The 27,842-nt window shown below is 46.2% G+C and overlaps 1 long non-coding RNA gene across 1 annotated transcript in view; it reads right to left on the bottom strand.

Moving 5' to 3' along the window:
* Positions 1–10,407: 10,407 nt before the first annotated feature.
* Positions 10,408–27,842, bottom strand: part of LOC149127378 (uncharacterized) — a 43,927-nt gene continuing 26,492 nt past the window's right edge. Inside the window, exons 2-3 of the long non-coding RNA XR_016230793.1 lie at positions 25,256–25,486; positions 10,408–10,602 (exon numbers count right to left, since the gene is read on the bottom strand). This is a non-coding gene — a long non-coding RNA (uncharacterized LOC149127378). The remainder of the gene's footprint in view (positions 10,603–25,255; positions 25,487–27,842) is intronic.

Here is a 27,842-nt window from a genome sequence, read left to right on the forward strand (position 1 = left end):
CCAAGTGCTTGGGCCCTGCACCCACATGGGAGACCAGGAGGAGGCACTTGGCTCCTGGCTTTGGATGGGCACAGCGTGCTGGCCGTAGCAGCCATTTGGGGGGTGAATCAACAGAAAAAGGAAGACCTTTCTGTCTGTCTGTCTGTCTCTCTCTCTCTCTCACTGTCTAACTTCCTGTCAAAAAAAGAAACCCTAAGTTTTGAGGGCGAGTGTTTGGTGCAGCAAGTGAGACACCCACATCCCTTACGGCCTCCTATAGGGAGTGCGCAGGTTCAAGTCTCCCCTGGGCTACTGCCTCCAGCTTCCTGTTAATGCACACCTGGGAGGCATTCATGATGGCTCAGGTACTTGGGTCCCTGCCACCCATGTGGGAGACCTGGATTGAGTTCCTGGCTCCTAGCTGTTTGTGGGCATTTGGAAGTAACCCAATAGATAGGAGATCTCTTTGTATCTGCTTCTTGCTCTCTCTGCCTTTGAAATAATTTTTTAAATTAAATATAAGACCTTACACCACATCACAATTATTGCAGCTATCTCAAATGACCAGCTGCAGCCTCAGCTAGCTCTTGTTGTGTGGCAACAAGGAATCATATATTGCTGGAGCACAACTTTTTTAAAAACATTTTGTTAACCTATATTTTGATTTCCTTTGTAATCCCCACGTATTTTGTGGGTTTAAGAACCTTGCTGGGGCTGGCGCTATGGAGTAGTGGGTAAAGCTGCCACCTGCAGTGCCAGCATTCCATATGGGTGCTGGTTCAAGTCCCAGCTGCTCCACTTACGATCCAGCTCTTTGCTACGGCCTGGGAAAGCAGTAGAAGACGGCCCAAGTCCTTGGGCCCATACACCTGCACGGGAGACCTAGAAGAAGCTCCTGGCTCCTTGCTCCTGGCTCCTGGCTTTGGATCGGCACAGCTCTGGCCATTGCAGCCAATTGGGGAGTGAACCAGAGGATAGAAGACCTCTCTCTCTGCCTCTCCTCTCTTTGTGTAACTCTGACTTTCAAGCCAGCATTGTGGCATAGCTGGTAAAGCCACCACCTGTGATGCCAGCATCCCATATAGGTGCTGATTCCTTGTCCCAGCTGCTCCACTTCCAATCTAGTTCCCTGCTAATGACCTGGAAAAGCAGTGGAATATGTTCCAAGAGTTTGGGCCCCTGTCATCCATGTGAGAGCCCTGGATGAAGTTCCTGGCTCCTGGCTTCAGCCTGGCCCAGCACTGGCCATTGCAGCTATCTGGAGAGTGAACCAGCAGATAGAAGATCTCTCTCTCTGTAACTCTGACTTTCAAAATAAATAAATAAGTCTTAAAAAAAAAAAAAAAAAGCTTGATCTGAGTAGAGGACCACGGTTTTCGGCAGCCTGCCAGAGCACTGCACAGGAAAGGCTGCTGGAGTGACTTGAGTCCTTCTTGGAATCTGAGTCCCCTGTACTGGACACAGCAGGGTGACGTCCCAGGGGAGAGCGGGGGGCCGTAGGTGCCCGTGTGTGGGTGTGTATAGGGGATGCTGTTCTTCCCCTTAAGGGGTATCTGTACCCAGGGAGCAGCCCGCGCCACTCAGAAAAGCTGCAAGGACATCATCAAGGGTCCCCCCAGCAGGTAGCAGCTGCCAGAGTGCATCCCTCAGCTTCTTAGAGACGTGTACCACGGATTGCCCATCAGGAACTCCCCGTCAAAGGTAGTCCAAAGTGGAAAGCAGTGGGTTTTAACTCAGTAGATGATCTTGGTGATCACGCTGTTTTGCATTTAATAAGTGGTAAGTTTGAGAAACTGTTGGAGAAGTAAACTAATTAATAGGGAAAGCTGCATTGTGAGTTTTTTATGCACCATGGCTTTTCTTCTTCGTGATAAACACACAGTATTCCAGAGAGACAGGGTGCAAGCTCTTGTCCGTAGAATGTAATGAGCCTTGGCCGGCGCCGTGGCTCAGTAGGCTAATCCTCCGCCTGCAGGCGCAGGCACACTGGGTTCTAGTCCTGGTCAGGGCGCTGGATTCTGTCCCAGTTGCTCCTCTTCCCCAGCTCTCTACTGTGGCCCGGGAGTGCAGTGGAGGATGGCCCAAGTCCTTGGGCCCTGCACCCGCATGGGAGACCAGGATAAGTACCTGGCTCCTGCCATCAGATCAGCGCAGTGCGCCGGCCGTGGCGGCCATTGGAGGGTGAACCAACGGTAAAAGGAAGACTTTTCTCTCTCTCTCTCTCTCTCTCTCTCTCTCTCTCACTGTCCACTCTGCCTGTCAAAAAAAAAAAAAAAAAAAAAACCAGAATGTAACGAGCCTCGCTCTTTGCCCACTTAACTGGGACTCACCAACTTCCTCTCAACCCAGCAACTGGGGCATTGAGCCCTTACACCCTGGCACTGCAGGTCCCATGTCACCCGCTGTTTACTATTCCGATCTCACTCCTTACTGCAAAGAGGAATTCCATGAAGTGTCCATTGCTTCCTTCCTGAGATGTATCTAGTGAGTAACATGTGGATGCAGGCATTAATTCTAAGTAACAATGAATACCCTAACTCCGTGTCGCACGACTGAATTGAATGATGCTCGTGCCGGAGGAGGGGCAAAGAAAATCAAGGGTGAGGGCTTTGCTCTGGAGGATGCTAAGTGCCCATCAAAAAGGAAACCTCTATCAGCCACACTCTTCCTTCCAACTATCTCCTGCATCGGATGCCGAACATACTTGAAGTCGAGTCAAGCTCTCAGCTCCTGTTGCAATCTCTTCGAAGTGTGTCCGCTTTTCCCAGATGCAACAATCAAAGTTTGTCATTTCCATAGTAAAACAGAGTTGCGGATTTCACAAGTGTCTTCCAGAAGGGAGTTTTCGAGGTCTTTTAGGATTCACTGAGGACGTGTCCATCTCTGGAGCCAGAGGGATGGAAGAATCAAGAGCCCTACGAAGTATGAAGTAAAGGCCTGGGGAAGGGAGGCACATGGTTTTAATGAGGGAAAAAAATCCGAGACAAGAAGGTACTCGTCTTGAATCAAAGGGAGAAAGATGGGTGATAAGACGCACTAGCCATTTAGGGCAAGGAGCATGTGTGTGTGTGTGTGTGTGGTGCACGCGCGTGCGTAGGGAATGCTGAGTTGCCTTGCCTGGTGGGGTTGATGCGATCTAAAGTCCTGGCAGAATGCTGTGTCAAAACCGGAACTTCCATCTGTGCACAGTCTTGCAAAAGGGAAGAGCATTGACCCAGGATCTAGTTTTGGGAACCAGAGAGGGATAGTCAACCGCTTTAAGTAGGGATTCTACTACCGCACAGCAAATTTTGTGTGTGTGTTAAGAAAAAGAAATTTTTCCATACTACTTTTTTTATTTCTCTTAATCTAAGACTGCTCTAGGGATCTCCTCTTCCACACTGAAACTTAATGCTTCCCACCCCCAACCCTCAGGCAGAGACAGAGACAGAGCGAGCTCTCCTGTGCTAGTTCACTCTTCAAACGCCCTCAAGGGCCAGGGCTGGAGCCAGGAGCTGGAAACTCAGCTCAGGTCTCCCACGGAGGTGGCAGGGACCCAACTACTTGAGCCATCACCTGTTGCCTCCCAGGGTGTGCATTGGCAAGAAGTTGGAATCTGGAGCCACAGCTGGGACTTGAATGAAGGCCCTCTGATGATATGGGCTGTGGGTGTCTTAACTGTTCCTTGGCTAAATGCCTGCCCCAAGGCTTTTGTTTTTGTTTTTTTTTTCTTCTTCTTCTTCTTCTTTTTGTTTTTTTTTATATGATACTTTATTAGCTTTAACTCACAGCACATTTTCTAGGAACAAAGCCTCCTTGGATTGTGGTCAGGAGCCACCCAAGTGCCCCCAGCTCTATTTTAAAGTCGATTGCACTTGAATGCCTCCAGGCCCCTGACAGTGAGCTCCTTACAAATGTTGTTGAATATTTCGAGTATTTCGTGTTGCCATTTTGGGTGGGATTCTTTTCCCAGTTTGTTTTGCGGGAATTTTTCTAGGCTAGGGAGACACAGTTTGCCGGCCAGAAATCAACTCAAACCTTAAATTAATCAAGTTAAATTTAAAACTGAGCTCTCAAGGCTGGGGTGAAATCCACACGTGGCAACTTTGGTTTTCCAGCCTGGCGGCCACTGTCAAAACCAAACATGAAGCTGTGTGTATCTCAAGCAGTCTGCAAAGGCCAAACATAGAGTCGATGGTTTCAAAAATTAATTTCTTCAAAGAAAAAGTTAACTTGCTTTCTATAAACCATCCTTTGTGAGAAAATAAAAGACAAGTTAGGACTTTATCCAGGGATCACTGGAGTCCATCAGCTCAGCTCAAAGCAAGCACCCACGGAAGGCAGCCCAGCTGCACTTGCATATGACCTGAGGACCTAGAGTAAGTTATCCTACTGTTCTAGGACTCAGTTTTCTAATCCATAAAATGGCCAGAATTCTCACCTCATCAAGCTGTTACAGGGATTACAGGGGCCGGTATGTGCGAGGTTTAGAACATGGTCTACTATTACATGTGTGTGGAATAAAATGGTAGCTGTGAACATGAAGGAGAAGAAATAATGCTAGAAAACAAAATGAGACGGCTTCAGGCATCACCCAGAGAGAGAACATGCAAGGGAGGCCACACTGAGTGTCCCCCACTCCCTTCGACAGGACCGACCACGCCTTCCGATCAAGGCTCGGTAAATCATCCTGTCCCAGCCCCATTTCTCAGCACCTGAGGTATGGATAGAAGCAAATCCATGCTGCTCTCTGGGCTGGGCTGCTTCGCCCCGGCCAGTGTTTGGAGAAGCAATGAGAGGTACCCACTCAGCATCCTAACTTCAGAAGCTCCAAGGACCAGCTGGTCAGGAGGCCTGGAGTGGGGAGCAGGAGGTAAGAGCAAAGGACATTTGCAAACACATCCTTCTCTCCCTCTTTGCACAGTCCACTCGGCCGAGAGGAGAGTTAGTGCCTAAATGACCCAACACCATTGCCAGTAAGTCAACTGTTATTTTGTTGGGAGCTTTTCCTTGTGGAATACATCCTGTTGCTAACATTAAAGCAGCTTAAATAACCTAAAGTACATCGGCAGGTTAAGAGAACACACCACTTGACAGCGAAATCAGCTCTTATACTTTAGAATCTCTCAGAATCTGAAAAGCAAGTCGTTGGCACCAGGTAAGTCAGTAGTCACTAGAGATATTAAATCGGTCTGTCCTACTGACACTTTAACAACACGTCTGAAGACAGCGCAGTAGATTCTGCCCTGTGAACATACCACTATAACGAACAAATAACAAAGGAAAGAGGGCAAGAATGCAGAAATGTAGGCCACCGAATAGCTGAGAAGGTCCCCATAACAATGGCTTTGCTGTCCCAGACCACGTGACCAACCCAAGCATTTCTGTAGTATGTATTTCTGGACATTCCCTGGTGACAAAGGAGAAAAATAGACTCGCTGATACTTCTAGCACATTTCAAAGATCACTAAGGTCCACTAGGCAATAGCCGCTGTCTCGACTTTATGTCTGGAGAATCTGCAACAGGGACTTTTTGTGAGAGAGAATGCGGGTGTCCCTGACCAAATTAAGATTCAGGATTTCCCGACTTTGGATTTCATAACCCGGACCACTCCTTCAGACCCCACTTCAGCCTTGGCAGACAAATAATCCACCGAGACCACATTTCCTGCTTCCCAAACAAGGAACTGTAGCAGCTCGAAAAGCATGATCTGTGTCCAATCTGACTTCTGGCAGGAAACCCCCTAGTACCGTCCCGTTAGGCTGGGCGGTTCATCCATAAACACATGCTACTTGCTCTTCCTGCTTCCAGAAGGAGGGGGTCTCAGAACGCCCAGCAGGCCAGGAGGTCGTGCCCCCAACCCGGCCCAGAGAGCCAGGAGGAATTTTTCCAGCTGTGTACCCTACTGGGAAATGGAACCTCCACCCCACTACTGTCCCCAAGTAGCCGACCCAGCGTCCGTTGCTGCTGGTTACAGAAATAGTTGGGTAAACGCCACATTGGTTGAAAAGGAGGTAAGAGAGCAAGGGAGACAGTCACCTCTTTGATTCTGAAGGGCTTTTAGAATTTCCATATTTACCCTCGGTAAACAACTCACTTGCATCTATTTCTCTGAGGCTTTATGTACTGACTACAGTCAGCTAATGATGATTTTAGGGGGCATCAACCGTTTCAATTTGTATTTTGTAACTAATTCAAATGCAAGAACAATAATTTGGGAATTATGTGTATTTTTAAAGAGATTCCAAAGTCAAAGGATCTTCAAATGTTCATAAAATGAGGCAGGAGCCTCATGCAGCAGTTAAGACACCTCTTTGGACTCCCACACTCCGTAATTGAGAGCCTGGGTTTGAGCCCCAGCTCTGCTTCCGATTCCTACTTCCTGCTACTGTACACTCTGGGAGGCAGCAGGTGACGGCTGGGTCCCTGCCTCCCACGTGGGAGACCTGGCGGGAGCTCCTGGCTCCTGGCTTCAGCTTGCCCAGAACTGATGGTTGCAGACATTCAGGCCGTGAACCAGTGGATGAAAGATCTCTCTTTGTCTCTCTCTTTCAAATAAAATGATAATAAAATTCCCAAAAAAGGCCATTAGCCACTTAGGATAACTAAGTGGCTAGGCACTGAGTAGCTCCCTTTCCAACCCCCAGGCTCCCCCTCCTTAGACCAGTTCAGCCTTTGCTTGTACCTTTCCCTCCATCACGCTGCTCAATGCTCTGATTCATGGGCTTTCATGGCTGGTTGCTGGTTCCATTAGAGTTGGGACCATGTCCTAGTCATTCTTGTATAACTAGTCCCAAACTCTGAGTCTGGGAGTAGAAACTACTAAAAGTGTGACTATATGAGGTACCTACAGGTTTTCACCAATCATCATTTTTTTATGCCAGTAGACTTACTTAAAGTTGGAGGGATTGTTTTTTAAGGCAAAGTATTGCCCTTGCATTACATGCTTAAAATGAGGCATACCCAGCAGTGCACTGTATCTGAAGGATACCTCCTCCCTGCCCAAGTCAGTAATTCTCCTGGACATGGGAAACCCCTAGATCAAGATGGCCCACAAGCAAGGCACCATTGTGGACTCAAGGCCTCTGAGGCTACATTACTGCTAACAAGTCAAAGCTGACTAGGGAAAAGTAGAAGTGAACTATATAACTGGGAACAGAAATCCCTAGCATGGGATTTGGGGGGAAACAGAGACAACTTGCATGGACTGAGAGGGGCCATGGCAAATCCAGAATCTTTTGAACAAAGCAGGAGGGATCTGAGAGGGCTAGAGTTCCGGAACTGGAAAATGTGTTTGTTTCACTCTTTGGTCTACTGTCCCAAGGGGCTCACAAAGCTAGCCCTCCAGTTTATCTTTTTTTTTTTTTTTTTTAAGATTTATTTATTTATTTGAAAGGCAGAGTTACAGAGAGGCAGAGGTAGAGAGAGAGAGAATTCTTCCATCTGCTGGCTGCAACAGCCGGAGCCAGGCTGATCCAAAGCCAGAAGCCAGGAACCAAGAGCTTCTTCTGGGTCTCCCACGGGGGTGCAGGGGCCCAAGGACTTGGGCCATCCTCTACTGCTTTCCAGGCCATAGCAGAGAGCTGGCTCGGAAGTGGGGCAACCAGGATGCGAACTGGTGCCCATATGGGATGCCGGCACTGCAGCAGTGGCTTTACCCATTACACCACAGCACTGTCTCCTCCTTTAATCACCAAGCAAAGAGAAGACACGGTGACATGGAGTAGGAAGGAAATGGTGCAGGATGATAGATTCCCCTCACCACCACCACCTCCTCTTCAAACCCCTCAGCAATGTGTAGCTGGGAGTCTTGCACCCTCCCTCTCCTCATCCCAACTGCACATGCGTGACAGAAGGAGGCTCAATGCCTGCTAGGCCTTCTCAGGAAAAGATTGTTGGGAGGAGCCTCCATTGAGCACCATAGCAGACTCGGCGGAGGCTTATGAGCCACAGAGGAGACTTTGTTATGATGAAACTGAAAATAAAAAGACTGAAGGAAACAGCCTCAGTTTGTACCTGCAGTGGTGACACCCTGTGGTTCAGAGCCACAGCTATGACTCACAAAGAATTCCGGGGACATGGGTGGTGTATGAGGGAGTGTGGTTACAGTAACAAGATGGCAGGCCACAAGGCAAAGGATGGAAAAGGGCAGCCCAGTTTAATACTTGCACTCTGCTGCTCTACATAAACACCTGTTTTCTCTGTGATTTATTCAAGGCTGACAGCCAAATTTCCAGGCAAGAGTTATCCATTTGAAAGCTGTGTAATTACTCTCAGCCATACAGTCCACTTAATGGCTCCCTCAAACTGTTACTAATTATTATTTTTTAAAGATTTATTTATTTATTTGAAAGTCAGAGTTACACAGAGAGAGAAGGAGAGGCAGAGAGAGAGAGATTGACAGAGACAGAGAGAGGTCTTCCATCCGCTGGTTCACTCCCCAATTGGCCACAATGGCCGGGGCTGTACTGATCCAAAGCCAGGAGCCAGGAGCTTCTTCCAGGTCCCCCACATGGGTGCAGGGGCCCAAGGACTTGGGCCATCTTCCACCACTTTCCCAGGACATAGCAGATAACTGGATCGGAAGTGGAGCAGCCAGGTCTCGAACCGGCACCCATATGGGATCTGGCACTGCAGGTGGCGGCATTATGTGCTACGCCACAGTACTGGCCCCACTAATTGTTATTAAGTACTCAGTGCCTATCAGGATTAAAAGACACCGTAGTGGGGAGAGAGGCACCAACAAAAACAAATTTAGTGCCTGTATTCTAAGAGAAACCAAGTCTGGCATGGAATATCATATTTTTCAGTAAGGGATATACCTTACTCATTTGGGGTCACATAGGGGTTTCTTAAGGATTTGCTTCATCTTTTCCCATTATTGGGTCAGAGATTTGAAAAATGACTTGTCTGAATCCTCTTTCTAAGGTCACAAGAAAGTGCTTGGAGGCAGATTCAAAATGGCTGCAGGTTTTTCGACCCTGCTCTCATTGAGAGGAGGGTTCTGCTTCCCTTTCTCAGGGATCTGAACTGGCCTTCCTCAGTTTCTTGGCCAACAGACATGAACAGATACAATGTCCTGGGACTTCCAAGGTTAAAAACCCAAGGAGCCTTATAACTTGTTCCTGGGACATTGATAGCACTCATTCTTGGATGGTGAGCTACCATGTACGCAGTCCAGCTTCCATGGTGGAGTGGATGTGAGACCACACAGACAGGAAGACGGCCCGCTGAGCTGAGCCTTCCAGCCATCCACGCCAAGGTTATGGGAGTGAAGCTGTCTTGGATCTCATGAATGTGCCCAGCCACTGGTGAGTACCGCTGAGTAACCCTGGCTGACATGAAGTAGAGCAGAAGAATCACCCCACCAAGCCCTATAGATCTTAACTAAGACTCACAGAATTGCAAGATGTTAATAAAATGGTGCTTGGTCTAAGCCACTGAGTTTTAGGCCAGTTTGTGAGGAAGCAATGGACAACCCAAACAGATCTGGCATGAAGTTCCCATAAAGGGCTCCCCTGTTTGTGGCACCGGCTTCTATTCAGCTGGCCACTCCCTCTACCATTGTCACAGTGGGACAAAACCCATAGTGCTGAACCATGGTTCACAAAGCCACCAAGTCATGCTCTTGGAGAAATGAGATCAGTTACAGTGGCTAAAAGGTGACCAGGGAGAGTTTTGGGGATGATGAATTCATGGTTTGATGACTAATTCCCAACCACTCAGTGACAGATCCAGAGCACGTGCCGGTGAGGCAGGTTTTAGAAACTCCCCCCCCCCCCCCCCGCCCCAACCTCTATCTTGGGGTGGGGGCGGGAGGGAGCCAGAGAGGAAAGTGCTGGCATTGTGCAGGGGGTGATGACGTCCACGGATCCACAGTGTGCTCTGGACTCCCCCCGCCCCCAGTCATCTTTATTTTAAGGAGTCTTTTCTAGTCCTCAGCTTCCATTAGCATCAAGCATATCCATGATCACAAAGAAGTTTTTAAAATGACACTAAAGAGTTTTTGGTAAGCAGGAGGGCAAATCCCAAAAACATCATCTCAAGAATCCCAGCGCAAAGGAGCTTCCCAACACCTGACATGGTCCCCCACCACGGGCTCCCAGCCTCCCTCTTCGTTAAAGGTTGTTTTGGCTTTCTCCCCTCCCCGGCTCCAGTTTCATTTCATGAAAAGGTTCACCGCCTTATGCGCCATGAGCAGACAAGCTTATCGAATGAACTGTAAATCTAATCAGCTTGGCATAAGGGTTTCATGGGAGCCATGTAAACAATAGCTGGAGTTGTGTTAAGCTTCAGTGACTCCAACTGATTCCCAGTTTGGTTCATTTGTGCAGAACAGTGGGAGATACAAAGCCAAGCCCATTAGTTTCCAAAGAGCAGTTCTAACAGTGGAACAAGCTGTCCATCCCCAAGAGACTTTCAATCCAAGCTCTAACGTCAGGATTTTATTTATGGGATAAGGTGTGTCTTCCTTACTCAATTTCCTTCCAATTCTGTATTTCTCAGGCAACCCTTGATGAAATTGCAATCCTGTGGAGAATGAGCAGAGAGCTTCTCCAGGTTCCTATGACCTCCACGATGGTGACCAAAGTGTGGTTCTGGATCCCCCTTTTTTTCTCAGATGCAGTTGTACCCCAGGTTACCTTGAAGAAATGGGCATAATTAGTTTCCGTTGTAGTTCTCATTTATATACTTTTACAGAAACACATTCACTTTTGAATGTGAGTTTCTCTCCCAAGACTGTAAAGTTGATGGAGTTACAGCACTGAAGTCGCACCAGTTTTCAATCTCCTAAATCACACACGCTAAGTTTCCAGATGGAAAAATGAATATTCACCACAGCTCCATTAGGCATGCCAATTTCCCATCACTCCCTGGCACGGGCCAACGCAGTGGCAATGCTGTGTTAATATAAGACAAATCCTAGTCCTGCCCGCCCTGTATTTACATACTAGCTGAAACGGCACGTGGAAATGAATGGGGCTGATGATATTTTCCTCATCCCAATTTTTCTGTGAGAAGGAGAAAAGCACTTATGCTTGAAGTAAGCAGATGTGAAAACACTTGTCACTAATCAAAATGTTTACCACTACACTTATGAGAGGCTGCCTGTTCAGCGGCGGCGAACCTGATATGTGTACTTGGTGAGAAGAGTATATTAAGTGTGACAGAACCTTGGAGCAGAACTTGTGCAGCTTTAGTTCAAGATGATCACTAACCAACACCACATTTCATTGTTTAATTAGGCTTTTGGCAGTTCATGAACTTGGATCTGAGGGTGCCTGCTGTGTCTGTTTCAGAACAGACTCTCAACCGTTAGACTTACAGCTTCAAGTCACGATGCCCAAAAGCAATATAAGGGCGCTTTGAAAAGCTCCTGGAAAAGTGGAATTAAAACAGAAGGTATTTTCATGCAAAAGAAATTGAAATCCAAGCAAGCTTTTCGTCACAGTCATCTTTCATGACATGTTTGAAGACACCCTCATACAGGAGAAAACGAGGCAAGGGGAAATGTCACTGTAAGAGTCAAAGAATTAGCTTTCTAAAATATTTCATATTCAATTGAGAAAATTATAATTGGACTAAACTGACTTTCTGATATTCTAGACGGCCACACGATTCATGCAATTGCTCTCGGTTTGGTCCCAGGCAGATGAAAATGTTCACAACGGGAATTTTATGAAACTGTATATATATATATATATATATATATATATATATATATGTATTCACATGAAGATGACAGAAAGTTACCAACTAGGGATAGGGCACTTCAAAGAGCTTGGAATAACTAAATCAGTCTGATTTCTGTGATAAGATTATGACCATATAGATTGGGAGAAAGTAACAAGGGAATAGCATCTGAATTTTTTCATTTAAGACTACTATTCTCATGAAACTCACAAATCTACAGTTAGGCTTACTCAGAGAGTTTTTTTTTTTTTTTAAGATTTACTTTATTTATTTGAAATACAGAGTTAGAGAGAGGTAGAGACAGAGAGAGAGGTCTTCCATCCGCTGGTTCACTCCCCAGATGGCCACAACAGCAAGAGCTGCGCCGATCCGAAGCCAGGAGCCAGGAGCTTCTTCCGGGTCTCCCACATGGGTGCAGGGGCTCAAGATCTTGGGCCACCTTCTACTGCTTTCCCAGGTCATAGCAGAGAGGTGGATCAGAAGAGGAGCAGCCGGGACTAGAACCGGTGCCCATATGGGAAGCTGACACTTCAGGCCAAGGCTTTAACACACTGTGCCACAGTGTTGGCCCCACTGAGAGTGATTTTTTTTAAGAACTTTCTTATTTTCTTTTTCTTTTCTTTCTTTCTTTTTTCTTTTTCTTTTTTTTTACAGAGTTAGACAGTGAAAGAGAGACAGAGAGAAAGGTCTTCCTTCTGTTGGTTCACCCCCAAATGGTCGCCACGGCCGGTGCTGCAACGATCAGAAGCCAGGAGCCAGGTGCTTCCTCCTGGTCTCCCATGCAGGTGCAGGGCCCAAGCACTTGGGCCATCCTCCACTGCCTTCCCGGGCCACAGCAGAGAGCTGGACTGGAAGAGGAGCAGCTGGGACTAGAACCCAGTGCCTATATGGGATGCCGGCGCTGCAGGCGGAGGATTAACCAAGTGAGTCATGGTGCCGGCCCCATAGAGTGGTTGTTTTTAAAAGACTCAAAATGGCAATGCTGGGGCCAGTGTTGTGGGGCAAAAGGTAAAGCCGCTGCGTGAGACACGAGCATCCCATATGGGCATCAAATGTTCTTTTTTTTTTTTTTTTTTTTTTTTTTTTGACAGGCAGAGTGGATAGTGAGAAAGAGAGAGACAGAGAGAAAGGTCTTCCTTTTACCATTGTTCACCCTCCAATGGCCGCTGCGGCCGGTGCACCGTGCTGATCCGAAGCCAGGAGCCAGGTGCTTCTCCTGGTCTCCCATGCGGGTGCAGGGCCCAAGGACTTGGGCCATCCTCCACTGCCTTCCCAGGCCATAGCAGAGCTGGACTGGAAGAGGGGCAACCGGGACTAGAACCCAGCACCCCGACCAGGACTAGAACCCAGTGTGCCAGCGCCACAGGCGGAGGATTAACCTAGTGAGCTGTGGTGCCGGCCATTGAGTCCACTTCCAATCCAGCTCCCTGCTAATGGCCTAGGAAAGCAACAGAAAATGGCCCAAGTGCTCGGGCCCTTGCCACACACTTAGGAGACACAGATAAAGCTCCTGGCTCCTGGCTTTGCTCTGGCCCAGCCCCAGCTATTGTGGTCATTTAGGGAGGAACCAGTGGATGGAAGACCTCTCTTTCTCTCTGCCTTACTTCTCTCCCTCTCTGTAACTCTGTCTTTCAAATAAGTAAATAAATGTGAAAGATGGACGGAAGGAAGGAAGGAAGAAAGGAAGGAAAGAAGGAAGTTAGTTAGTTAGTTAGTTAGTTCTGGAAAGACCTGAAAGATCCAAAGGTGTTACAAGTCAACAAATGGCTGCTGAATGTACCTCAAATCCCATTCCCTGAGCTAATGAGCAGGACATGCAGGAGCTGAAGGTTCTAGAATCTTTGACCCTCACCAAGGCTGTGATTTACAGTTCTACTTGCCCATGGCTGAGTGGCACAGCCAGCAGCAGGAGCACGGAAGGCTTTAACTTGCGGAAGCCATGGGTTCCCTTGAACTAGGCTCTAGGACGAAGTGAAGCCCATCTCCAGCCAAGATGACTGTGACCAGGATCTGGAGATTAGGTGGTGGTGAGAGCTGGAGTGATTCTGGCATGGTTTCAACTTTGCTCCAGCCTAACTAGTTAAGGAAAACCAGTTGTTTGGGGGTGGGAGGGGGGTTTCTGCCTCTGGTTTGCATCCTGAAGTGAATATCTTTTTTTCCATGTTGCTAATTAAAGAATAACATTTGTTATTATTATTATAATTATTATTATTTTATTATTATTAAATTTGGGAGGCAGAGAGACAAAAAGAAAGAGAGAAATCCTATGTGCTAGTTCACTCCTCAGATGTACACAATGACTGGGGCTGGGACTAGGCCAAACCAAAGCCAAAGCCAGAACCTGGGAAACAAGAACACAATCCAAGTCTCCTACCCATTTGGAGGACCCAATCACTTGAACCATCAGTGCTGCCTCCCAGGATCTGCACTGGCCAGAAGCTGGAGTCAAACCCAGGCACCGTGATATGGACGCGAGCATCCTCACCATGAGGCCAAATGCCCACCTCAAGAGTAAAATTTTAAAGAACTAAATATATTTTAAAAAATCACAAAATGCCACCCAAAACTAGCTTAAGTTCTATAACTGGTGTTCAACAAAAGATTATGGGATTAATTATGATAATAAGTAACATTTGTAGGGTATTTTGCTTAAAATATTTTACACTGGCTACTTGTCATCTTCACAATAACCCACATCATAAGTACTCTCAGTATCTCCTTTTGCACATGAGAAAAGGGGCCCCAGGGACACCTACAACCCCTAAGTCACACAGCTCAGAGGCGTTGTAGCCAGGATTAGACGCCAGGCCAGCTGGCTTCAGAGCTGTGTGCATGATCCAACACACCCAACAGCTCCCTGGAATGAGTGATTCTGTTACCATTCAAGCAAAAGTACTACCTTTTGACTCTTTTTATATATCAGCTAGTGTCCTGGCATATGGATTGAACTCAAAACTTAATAGTGTTCCACCAGACACTGAAGGAAGTCCCTTGGGGTTTATTCTTATAATTCCTATCTTATTTAACATCAGTGTTTATGAGGTAGACAAAGAGTATTAGCATATATGCACTCAGTTTTTCTGCAATGATAAATTTAGTGAGATGGATCATATTCTGTAAGATAATGGAAATTCAACTCTCAGAAGGAGGGTAGAACAGTTCTATAGACAGAGACATGCCAGAGATGTTTATTGATGACAGTGCCTTCTCAGCCACTCCCAGCTGCATGTCCTTGAACGATGAGCTCAGGGTCCAGTATAGATGACCGGATATGGGGGAACACCTGACCCAGGGTGCTGAGTCACCCTTGAGTCACAGTCACTCGATAAGCTAGAGTGAACCAAAGAGCTGAGCCTATCAGATCCTCACCCTTGAGAATTTACTTTGGAAAACGGAGTTGTCTCTCTGATCGGTGACAACTAACTGAGCATCAAAAAGGAAACCTGTTGAAGTGAAATGGACACTATGAGAAACGGTGACTTGATCAGCCCTTGTCCTGACTGTTGATGAACAACTTAATACTTTATCCCTTTTAGTATTTTTTTTTTGTTCTACTTAATACTATTGGTTGAATTCTTTAATTAATATACACTCTTAGGTATTTAAATTTAGCTGAAAAGTGATCCCTGTTAAATGTAAGAGTGGGAATAAGAGAGGGAGAAGTTGTACAATTTGGGACATGCTCAATCTGACTTTCCCCAAATGGTAGAGTTAGAAACGTGCCAGGGGATTCTATATTCAATCCCATCATGGTGGCATGTACCAATGCCATCTCACTAGTCAAAGTGATCAGTTTCAGTTCACAATTGATCATAATGATAGGTCTAAGAGTCAAAGGGATCACATAAACAAGACTAGTGTCTGCTAATACTAACTCATATAATTAAAAAGAAGAGGCCGATCCAACATGGGAAGCAGGATACACAGCAGACTCATAGAATGGCAGATGTCCTAAATAGCACTCTGGCCTCAGAATCAGCCCTTAAGGCATTCGGATCTGGCTGAAGATCCCATGAGAGTATTTCAGGCATGGAAAGCCAAGACACTCTGGCAAAAGAAAAAAAAAACCTAAATGAAAGATCTCTGCAAGTGAGATCCCAGTGGAAAGAACAGGCCATCAAAGAATGAGGTGTCTTTCTCTGAAGGGAGGAGAAAACTTCCACTTTGACTATGATCTTGTCTAAATAAGATTGGAGTTGTCAAACTCAAAAGGCTTCCATAGCCTTGGCAACTCATGACAAGAGCCTAGGGTGATTACTGATGCCATAAATAAGAGTGTCAATTGTTAAGTCAAAAACAGGAGTCACTGTGCACTTACTCCCCATGTAGGCTCTCTGTTGTTAATGTGTTGTACAATGTGAATTAATGCTATAACTAGTACTCAAACAGTACTTTACACTGTGTTTCTGTGTGGGTGCAAACTGTTGAAATCTTTACTTAATATATACTAAATTGATCTTCTGTATATAAAGATAACTGAAAATGAATCTTGATGTGAATGGAATGGGAGAGGGAGCGGGAGATGGAAGGGTTGCGGGTGGGAGGGAAGTTATGGGGGGGAAAAGCCACTGTAATTCAAAAGCTGTACTTTGGAAATTTATAGTTATTAAATAAAAATTAAAAAAAAAAAAACCTGGAAGGCTTGGGTGCTTGACAAAGAGGTCTTCGTGGAATCTTTGCATCTAAGCTGCAGATGGAAGTAGGCAGCCGCCACCATAAATGCCACAGGAGGTTCTGAGTCAGATGAGAAGTAGGAGGGAGCAGGAAGAAGGAACACACAGGGAGGGAAGGATGCCAGAGAAAGTGGTCAAGTTACATTCACCTCTCAGAGGATGCTTGAAGGTCACTCAGGGCTCCCACTTTGCACAATGTAATCTGCAATGGGATGATCATTATACCATCACATCCTGCTGAAAGTGAGTCAATTCAGCACAACAGAGTGGCCAAGAGTACAGGCACTTCATGTGCAATCTCCCTTCCTCTCTCAATGTTAGGTAGGAAGTCCGAAATGAGCTTATGTGTGTTTGACAAAGGCCTAAGGAATTGACATCTAGGTCCAGCATCCGCATCTCAAAGTCATCCCGATACCCTTCCAGGTGCAGCCCAGTATCTGCACTTCAAACATCCTGCCACGGATCCTGATCTTCCAGGGGGTCCTGCCCATCCTTCCTCTAACCAGGGGGTGAAGGCGATGCCAGCCAGGCTTCCTCCTGTCTGATAACTTCAGGGGGAAAATTTAGAAAGGAATTTTTAGTATTTACATCCAAAAAGTCCTTTGTTCCAGGAGAAGACAAGACCCATCGCCTTAAAACCCCCCTGCCTCAACCGGACTGTGCGCTCAGCCTTCTGCCTCTCTGCTGAGTCGCCCACCTGGCCTGCCCAGGTGTACTCTCTCCACTCAACCATGCAACCTCGCTCTCCCCCAGTCTGAGCGACTGGGCACTCTCTCTCAGGTCCTGGTCTGGAGAGGTGCCCATCCATTCTTACGGATGTCCCTACCCTAATAAACCTTGCTATTTTGCTTTCCACTGCCCTCTGTCTCACACCTGAACTCTTTCTTGTGCAAAGACAAGAACCCTTGCTTTCTCCGGTAACATCCCCACAAGGCTTCCTGGAGAACAGCCTCAGCTTCAGGGAGTGAGACCAAGACGGACTCATCATCTTACTGCAGAAACCCCCTGGTGGCTCCAAGCTGGTCCCCACCACAGTGGGAATGGCTTGGCCAGAGAATGTTACCTGTGGTGCCATTCTGTGCCTCTCGTGCTATACACAGCCTTGTCCCTGAGTTGGGAATACTTTAAAGGAGTTAAATCTCAATCCCAAATCCATATTTGTTTCAAGAGAAATCCTGAGCACACGACATCTCTCCGTTCCTCCACCTCCGTCCCTATAAAGCAGGTTGGGTTGAATTTTCTCTCTGACTGCAGAAGCATCCCACATGGGATATATGACCTAGACATACATGACTACATATCTGACTGGGTTCCTGTGTTTAAGTTAAGATTTTTAAAAACAGGATGAATGGGCTGGCACTGTGGCATAGCGGATGAAGCTTCCACCTGCAGTGCCAGCTTCCTATATGGGTGCTGGTTCAAGTCCTGGGCTGCTCCACTTCCAATCCAGCTCTCTGCTACAGCCTGGGAAAGCAGTAGAAGATGGCCCAAGTCTTTCAGCCCCTGCACCCACATGGGAGAACCAGGAGAAGCTCTTGGCTCCTGGCTTCAGATTGGCGTAGCTCCGGCTGTTGTGGCCAATCTGGGGAGTGAACCAGGGATGGGAAGACCTCTCTCTCTCTCTGCCTCTCTGTAATTCTGCCTTTCAAATAAATAAATAAATCTTTAAAAAAAATAGCAGGATGAAAAAGGAACTACTTTTTTTTTTTTTTTTTTTGACAGGCAGAGTGGACAGTGAGAGAGAGAGACAGAGAGAAAGGTCTTCTTTTGCTGTTGGTTCACCCTCCAATGGCTGCCGCGGCTGGTGCGCTACTGCCGGTGCACCATGCTGATCCAAAAGCAGGAGCCAGGTACTTCTCCTGGTTTCCTATGGGGTGCAGGGTCCAAGTACTTTGGCCATCCTCCACTGCCTTCCTGGGCCACAGCAGAGAGCTGGCCTGGAAGAGGGGCAACCGGGACAGAATCCCGCACCCCGACCAGGACTAGAACCCGGTGTGCCGGCGCCACAAGGTGGAGGATTAGCCTAGTGAGCCGCGGCGCCAACTCAAAAAAGGAACTACTAAAAATTCTTGGTTTAGGGACCACTTGAGAGATCATAAAATTTTCATACTAAAAGAACTTAGAGATCACACATACAAATTAAAATCAATTTTCTCACATATGGAGTTGAGGAAATTGAAACTCATAAAAGATAAGGGGCAGAACCAGGCCCAGCCTATATCTAGCAAGTATCTTCTTTATCTCAGCAAGTATCTTCCTCAGATAACCAAATACCACAATATCAGATTTGAAGACATACTACAGGGCTGTTAACCCAAAGCAGTATGGTATGGGCATAAAAATAAACACATAGACAAATGGAACAGAATAGAAACCCCAGAAATAAATCCATGCATCTAGAACAAATTTGTCGTTGACAAATGTGCTAAAAACATTCCCTTGAGATAGGGCAGTCTCTTCAATCAATGCTGCTGGGAAAACTGGATTTCCACACGTGGAAGTTTGAAACCAGACCTCTCTCTACCTTATACTCTATACAAAACTCAACTCAAAATGGATCAAAAATCTAAATATAAGACCTGAAACTATTAAACTACTGGAGGAAAACAGAGAAAACATGCCAAGACATGAGCATAATCAATGGCTTTTTGGATAAGATTCCAAAAGCATAAGTGATCACAGCAAAAATAGACAAATGAAATCAAATGAAGGCGCTTCTGTTCAACAAAGGAAACAACAAAATGGGAGAAAGTCCTTGTAAACTAAGTATCTGATGAAGGATTAACATTCAGCATATATAGGGAGCAGAAGAAATTAAACAACAAAAACAAACTCTCCAGTTAAGAAATGAGGGAGCAAGGGGGAAGATAAAGATTTTTTCAAAAGAAGAAATAGAAATGGTCAATAAACACAGAAAAAAAAAAAAAAGCTCAGTATCACCAGCCATCAGAGAAATGCAAATGAAAACCACAATGAGATATCGCTCACTCTGGTGAGAATAGCTATCAGGGGCCGGTGCTGTGGCTTACACAACGTGTAAAGCTGCTGTCTGCAGTGCCGGCTTCCCATATGGGTGCTAGTTGGTGTCCTACGAGCTCTCTGCTATGGCCTGGGAAAGCAGTGGAAGATGGCCCAAGTGCCTGGACTCCTGCAGCCGTGTGGGAGACCTGGAAGAAGCTCCTGGCTCCTGGCTTCGGATCGGCTTAGCTCTGGCTATTATGGCCATCTGGGGAGTAAAACAGCAGATAAAAGACCTCTCTCTCAATCTCCTCTCTCTCTCTCTCTCTCTCTCTCTCTCTCTCTCTCTTTGTGCCTCTGCCTCTCTGTACCTCTGTCTTTCAGATAAATCTTTAAAAAAAAAGAATGGCTAAGATCCAAAAGTCAAAAAATAACAAACACTAGAGAGGTTGTGGAGAAAAGGGAACTCTAATATGTTGTTGGTAGGAACGCAAATTAGTACAATCACTATGGAAAACAGCGTGACTATTTCTTAAAAATTAAAGATCTATCCTACAACCCAGCTATCCCACTTCTGGGTACATAGCCAAAGGAAATGAAGTCAGTACATGAAAAAGATAAGTACACACCCATGTCACTGCAGCCCAGTTCTCAAAGTGAAGGTATGCAGTCAACCTGGATGCCCATCAGCTGATGGCTGGATAAGGAAAATGTGGTGTATATACACTATGAAATAGTACTCAACCGTAAAAGAGAACAAAATCTGGACGTTTCCAACAAAATGGAAGGAATTGGAGAGCATTATACTAAGTGAAATAAGCCAGGCAAGGAAAGACAAATTCCATGTGTTTTGTCTCATATGTGGAAGTTAATATATAGAGTATTAAAAAGATTTGCATGTTATATTATTTTGTATATAGCTATAAATGTTGTCTTCACAAAGTATGCCCTCCACATCATAATATACCATTCTTTCCTCCCTTTGTAATTCTTGTCATGAATCCTACATTATATGATATTAATATCCCTACTTTCAAAAATTAATATATGCATGTATATGATATTTAGATATAAAGTGAATATGGCAAATGTTAAATCTAAAATAAATAAATCTTCAAAAAAACACAAAACCTGACACGGGAGCGCCATGCTGCTTTTCTCAACAACGGCCCAGCTCACTAGGATGCATGGGGTGCCGCAGCAGTGCTCAGCCGTGGGGCTGTGCTTGGCCAGGAACATAATGTTGCAGAGGCTGAGGCTGAGGCGATGGCGTGGCTGGCTGCTGCTGTTGTCGTCCCACTGAGGCTAGATCCTCTGCTATAATTGGGTCTATTATCACCAGTCACTGCCACCAAAGCTCCTACAAGGGCTGGCAACCTGCGGTTTCACTCTACTTCTCACCTTGGGTTTGAGGGAGAAGAAACAGAGAAAAAGCTTCTCTCCCACTTGTGGGGTGAAGCACTACCCTGATGGCATGAGTCTGTTTCCGTACATTCCCCCTAATGTCAATCAAATCCAATCAACTTACTCTAATATGCCTGGAATCATATTTGCTTGTGGCATGAGTGTGAACCCAGTTTGATTTTTATAAGTGAATGAAATTATTCTAAATACAAACGAAGCTTTTGAAAAATTAGAGTGTGAGTCACATTCTCATTATCAAAGGAACTTAGACAATAGAAGTGTATAAAACGGAAGGTGACACTTTCCACCCTGTCCAAGATCACGCCCTTGAAATAATCATTGTTAACAATTTGGTCTACATCCTCCTGTCGCTCCCCCTCTTCATGGAGGAACGACACTAAACCCTGCCTAGGTTTCCTATCCGAGTCACGGCACCATTATGTCGCTCCCCCTCTTCGTGGAGGAACGACACAGGACCCTGCGCTGTTCTTTTGTCTGCTCGGCCCTCCCCGGGTTTCCTGCTGGTTCTTCCCGGGTTGGCTACTGTCCCTTCCACCTCCGTGGAAGGGCGGTTCCCCCTGCCACTTTCCCCACTTCTGTGGGGAAGCGGCACACTGCCGGCCGGCTCTTTCGGGGGCTGCACAGGTGTTCCTCAGGTGTTCCTTCAGATAGATGTTCCTGGTGCATGTTGTCTCTCTCCTCCTTTATAGTCCTCTTCTGCCAATCCCAACTCTGCTACCCACACGCCGAGTACGCTGCTCTCCTCCAATCAGGAGCAGGATCAGCTCCTGCAAGTCATCACTCAAGTTGGCGAGAGGCAGCTGCATAGAAGCTGTTTCCTCCTCTCCCAGCGCCATATTGTGGGAGAGCAGATGCATAGAATAAGTCTTAATTCCAGTAACAGTCTAGTCTGAGTTGCTCCCCACACCTCCCTCTTGTATGCATGTAGGGACATGATTATAAATATATGGCTTACAAATCTTGACTAATGTTAAAACCCTCCTTAATAAAGATCCTAAGTTAACTGGCCTCTTGATAAGGTAATATGCCCTACTATGCGAATCCTAAAAAAAAATAAGGGTGTGATTGCAGCATGATGACAACCTCATTTGCTGTGACTAGTTTGGGCAGGTAGCTCCAAACATGCAAACAAGTAGAATATGATCATTTAAAAATAAGACTTCGGTTCTTCCTATTATAACTATAATAACAATACTATTATATATATATCATATTAACTATGTACTTTTATTAACTATAATAAGAACCATGGGACTGAAAATATTCTCCAGTGCTATTCTGCTGAGACGAAGAAAAGTCTCAAGCCTGGGACAGCTCAGTTTCACCAGATGTTATCTCAGTGAGCAATCATCACCAACCTACTTGGCACAGCCTTTCTGGTGCTCCACATTATCTGGTGATGTCCTTTGGTTACAATAGTAACTACGGGGGCTGGCGCTGTGGCATAGTGGGTTAAGCCGCCACCTGAAGTGCTGGCATTCCATATGGGCGCCGGTTCGAGTCCCGGCTATTCCACTTCCGATCCAGCTCTCTGCTATGGCCTGGGAAAGAAGTAGAAGATGGCCCAAGTCCTTGGGCCCCTGCACCTATGTGGAGACCTGGAAGAAGCTCCTGGCTCCTGGCTTTGGATTGGCTCAGCTCAGGCCGTTGCAGCCAATTGGAGAGTGAACAGTGGATAGAAGACCTTTCTCTCTCTCTCTCTCTCTCTCTCTCTCTTTCTCTCTCTCTCTCTCTGTAACTCTGACTTCCAAATAAATAAATAAATCTTAAAAAAAAAATAGTAACTACGGCTAGGATGATGTTCTCCTGATATTTGAGGAGGTCCTTGTAACTCAGTCTGATTGGAAGGAAGGTTCTCTCCAGTCTCTCTAAGGCAAGTCCACGCCCAGGTCCCGAGGGCTGTGCCTGCACAGGCTGTTGTCGTGGCAACGAACTCCAGGTGCTATTTATCTGAAGGGCTCCCGAGCCTGCTAAGCACCTGGCAGCTGTGCAAGAAGCAGGGATACCTGTACTTGGGAAAGACTAGCAGCTTCCTGGGGTAAGAATCCACCACTTTCGGATCTATAATTAGAAGAGGATAACACCGGGTGAGCTAGCTGCTGCCTCTCCTGTCTCAGATCCGTTAATTTCCACTGAATTCCTGGTAGGCGAGCAGGACACAGGGTGTGAAGTACAGAGGGTGAGTATTTAGCACAAGTGCCAGATAAGGCTCTCTGCATTGTGGTCTGATACACCAATGAATCCTCTCAGCCAGAAAAGGAAAAAAGTTCAAGCCTGGGTGGCTATCAGAGCAAGTCAAAGGCCAGGTGACATGGGAGATTATCACTCACTCCCCCTTTCTGGTAGATACAAGGTTGACTTCTAATCTCAGTTCCCCCACCACTTTTTCATCTTGAGACTTTTTCTGCTTCCCTGGTGGGGAACGGTTGCTTCATATCCAAGAACAACATTGACTGTATAGATCAATGTCACAAAGTCTCACTTATGATGATCACAAAAGATCACCCAATTTCTTCTGCTATCCTGGCATTTTTTAAAAAAAATTAAAAATTTTAAAAATTATTACTATTTAATTAAGCAAAGGTAATGTTTTCCAAACTGAGATTCATGAATTCTGAAAAAAAATTTTTTTTTTAATTTGGGGCTTTCTTTTGAATTATGAGCCAAGAAAAGGAATATAAGTGTTCTGGCTCTCAGGATGCACCATCTTATTACTAACTACTGCCTGAGCTCATTATCTGCCATTGACTTTCCAAAAGAACGGGTGCTTAACTTTCAGTGTCATATGAAACACTACACTGCACACAAGAGCACTACTAAGTTGACTGAACAATCGATGGAGTGAATCAATGGGCAAAATCAGAAATATAAGAACTAAAGATACAGGCAACGACAACAATAAAGCCTCAGTCAGGGTCCATAATATTCAAGATCAGAAGAATCCAGTCAGCCAGTAAAATCTAAACAACCCAGCACATCCTGTTACTGACCCCAACATCAGCAACTTAGATTCCATTAAACACCATCTACCACGTTCCTTAAATGATACTCATTTGAATCTTACTGATTTTACAATTATGGTATTTAATTGATAAATATTTTTCAGTATTATAATTTAGGCTCAAAAAACTAAGAAATATTACTGGTTTTGTGTTTGTCTATTTTCAACTAACATTACTTATGAATAATTCTGAGCTGGCTGGCGCCATGGCTCACTAGGCTAATCCTCCGCCTGCAGCGCCGGCACACCGGGTTCTAGTCCCGGTCGGGGCACTGGATTCTGTCCCGGTTGCTCCTCTTCCAGTCCAGCTCTCTGCTGTGGCCCGGGAATGCAGTGGAGGATGGCCCAAGTGCTTTTGGGCCCTGCACCCGCATGGGAGACCAGGAGGAAGCACCTGGCTCCTGGCTTCGGATGAGTGCAGCGCACCGGCCGTAGCGGCCATTTGGGGAGTAAACCAACAGAAGGAAGACCTTTCTCTCTGTCTCTCTCTCTCTCACTGTCTTTAACTCTCTCTTTTTCTCTCTCACTGTCTAACTCTGCCTGGCAAAACAACAACAACAACAACTCATAATTCTGAGTCGTCACATGGACTAGTACTTTTTTTGCAGGGCAGGCACCTGGCCTTGTGGTTATGATGCTGGTTGAAACACCTGTGTCCCAAATTGGAGTACATGAATTCTGGCTCTGGTACCCAATTCCAACTTCCTGCTAATGTAGATGCTGAGAGGCAGTGGTGATGGCTCAGGTAACTGGGTTTCTGCCACCCTCGCAGGAGACCTGGGTTCAGTTCCTGGCTCCTGGCTTTGGCTCCAGTGCCACCCTGCCTTTGGGACACTGGGGAAGTAAACCAGCAGATGGGAGGTCCAGCTGTTTCTCTCTGTGTCTCCCAAGTAAATAAACAACAAAATATTTTTAAAAAGATAATTTTTTTTTCACAAAAAGAAGTCTTTAAATTAATTACATTTGGAAAAACACTGAAGGAGGGCATTAGCTGGGACTTGGGGGTCTTATTAAATAGAAATAATGTCAATCCTACATAAGCTATAATAAAGGAATTTTGCCAGAAACTTTCAAGCTGGGATGTGAAAGTGGTGGATCTTCCTGATTTTATTCAGAATTTTCTTCTTCTTTTTTTTTTTTTTTAAATTTATTTGACAGGTAGAGTTATAGACAGTGAGAGAGAGAGAGACAGACAGAAAGGTCTTCCTTCCGTTGGTTCACTCCCCAAATGGCCGCTGCAGCCAGTGCGCTGCGCCCATCCGAAGCCAGGAGCCAGGTGCTTCCTCCTGGTCTCCCATGCAGGTGCAGGGCCCAAGCACTTGGGCCATCCTCCACTGCCTTCCTGGGCCACAGCAGAGAGCTGGACTAGAATAGGAGCAACCGGGACAGAATCTGGTGCCCCAACCGGGACTAGAACCCTGCACCCATATGGGATGCCGGTACCGCAGAAGGAAGATTAACTAAGTGAGCCACGGTGCCGGCCCCCAGAGTTTTCTTCTTAAACGTCTTCATTCATCATGTGCTCATTAATTAAACATTGAATACCTGCTATTTTCCAGGCACCGTGTTGGTAGCAGGGACAGAAAGAGGAATGCGATGGTGTCCTTTTCCTGAGAGTCCACAGCAGAGTTGAGAACTGTGCAGTAGAGCTATTGGCCTGGGAGGTGAGAGACTTCTTTGGTGAGGAAAATCCCAACTAAATGCTTCTCCTCTGAGCATGTCCGGAGAACTGGTGACCAATTAACACGTGATTTGTTTCGGTCTTATTATCTGTTCCTGTAACGGTATCATAATGTTTTAATCAAAATAAGTTCATGATGCATTTTCTAAGGATTTATTTGTTTATTTGAAAGGCAGAGTTTACAGAGAAAGAAGGAGACTCAGAGAGAGAGATCTTTCATTCACTGGTTCACTCTCCAAATGGCTGCAACAGCCTGGGCTGGGCTAGACCACAGCCAGGAGCAGCTAACTTCTTCCAGGTCTCCCACATGGGTGCAGGGGTAATCGTACTTGGGCCATCTTCTGCTGCTTTCCTAGGTGCTTTAGTAGGAAGCTGGATTGGAAGTGAGGTAACCAGGACTCGAACAGCGCCCACATGGGACGTCAGCATCACAGGTGGTGGCTCTACCACAATGCCAGGCCCTTGTGATGCTTTTTTAAAAAAATATTTATTTATTTATTTGAAAGACAGAGTTATGGAGAAGCAGAGGCAGAATGAGAGAGAGAGATTTCCCCATCCTCTGGCTCACTCCCCAAATGGCTGCAATGGCTGGAGCTGCACTGATCCAAAGCCAGGAGCCAAGAGTTTCATGCTGGTCTCCCATGTGGGTGCAGGGCCCAGGGACTTGGACCATATTCTGCTGCTTTCCAAGGTGCATTAGCAGGGAGCTGGATTAGAAGTGGAGCAGCTGGGACTCCAACTGGTGCCCATATGGGATCTGGCGCTGTAGGCAGTGGCCCTACTAGCTATGCCACACACCGGTCCCTCATGATACATTTTTAAGCCTGGGCAAATGCTATATCATTATTCCACTTTTTCAGGATTTTCCTAGGTACTTTTACAAGGATCTTTTTTCAAAAGCACATTAGAACATTTTTGTCAAGTTCCCCCTAAAATCCTAATGATACTTCCAATTGCCAATATGTTAAAAATCACAACTTATTTTAGGGGGTTGAATTATTAGTAACATTGTTTCTTTACTGGTAGAAATATATATTTTTCCATGTATTCAAATCCTCTTTCATATTTTGCAAAAATAAGACAAGGAGTGTGCATTTGGAGTAGCCACTAAGATGCTGCTTGGGGATGCCTGCATCCCATATTGCAGAGCACCGGTTCAAGTTCTGGCTCCACTCCCAAGTCCAGCTTCCTACTGAGGCACACCCTGGGAGGCAGCAGGCCTTGGCTCAAGGAGCTGCATTCCTGTCACCCATGGGGGAGGCCCATGTGGGAGGCCTGGGCTGGGTTTCCAGCTTCCAGTTTTGAGCTAGCCCAGCCCTAGCTGTTGAAGGCAGATGAGGCATGAACCAGGGTATGGAATCAATCTCTTTTCTCTCTTCTTTCTTTCTCTCCCCCCCCCCTTTAATACATAAAAAACATTGGGCTTCTTCTTACATATAGATCTAACATATTTCTATTCCTGTTTGTCTTAGTTCAGGTTGCAATAGCAGAAGTTGGGGAGTGGATAAACAACAGAACTTCACTTCTCAGTTCTAGAGGCCAGGAAGTTCAAGGCCAGGGTGGGAAGCAGAGTCAGTGTCTGGCGGGGGCCCCTTCCTCATGGGCATCACCTTCTTGCTGTGTCCTCATGTGGCAGAGGGGCTGGTCAGCTCCCTGGGGTCTCTTTTTATAAAGGCACTGTGATGCTAATTTCATGTTGTCAACATGACTGGGTTAAAGAATACCTAGAAACCTGGGAAAACAGTATTTTGGATGTTTCCAAACAGGATGAACCTGTGAGTCTAAGTGGACCAGGTGGGAAGAGCCAGACTTGATGTGGGCAGGCACGGCCACTTGGGGAGGGTGTGCAGAGACTAACCACGGGGTGACTTTGAAAGCTGGGGTACACTTGGCTCTTGCCTTGGTCATCAGCTGCTGGCCTCGGGGCCCTGGGACTCACAGTTGTGTCCCTTGTGCTGACACTCAGGCTTCTGACCTCGGGCTGAGAGTCACAGCCCCAACTTACCCGGTTCTGAGGCCCTCAGACTTGGACTGAACCACGCTACCGGCATCACAGTGCCTCCTGTCTTCACGTGGCTTTTGTGGGACATCCAGGCTATCATAATCACTCGAGCCAAAACCCTTAATAAGCCCCCTGCATATATCTACATACACATCCTATTGATTCTGTCTCTCCCGAAGACCCAGGCGAACCCAGACACTAATCCCATTCATGAGGCAGGAGCCCTCAGGACCCAAACGTCCCTCCGCTAACAGGGCCACTTTGGGTCCAGGTTTCAGCATCTGGGTTCTGGAGTGCACAGCCACAGTACTGTACATTGTATCCACATGTATCTCACCATGAACAGGATCTATATGTTTATTCCATTTCTGTTTATTGCCTGCGATAGTACTGATTTGCATAACCATCTTGTAACCAAACCCCTGAATGTTCATTAGTTCTGATAACTG

This window comes from Oryctolagus cuniculus, chromosome 3 (genome assembly GCF_051225735.1).
Source record: "Oryctolagus cuniculus isolate XC-2025 breed Fujian yellow rabbit chromosome 3, ASM5122573v1, whole genome shotgun sequence".
In the NCBI taxonomy this organism is placed as follows: Eukaryota; Metazoa; Chordata; class Mammalia; order Lagomorpha; family Leporidae; genus Oryctolagus; species Oryctolagus cuniculus.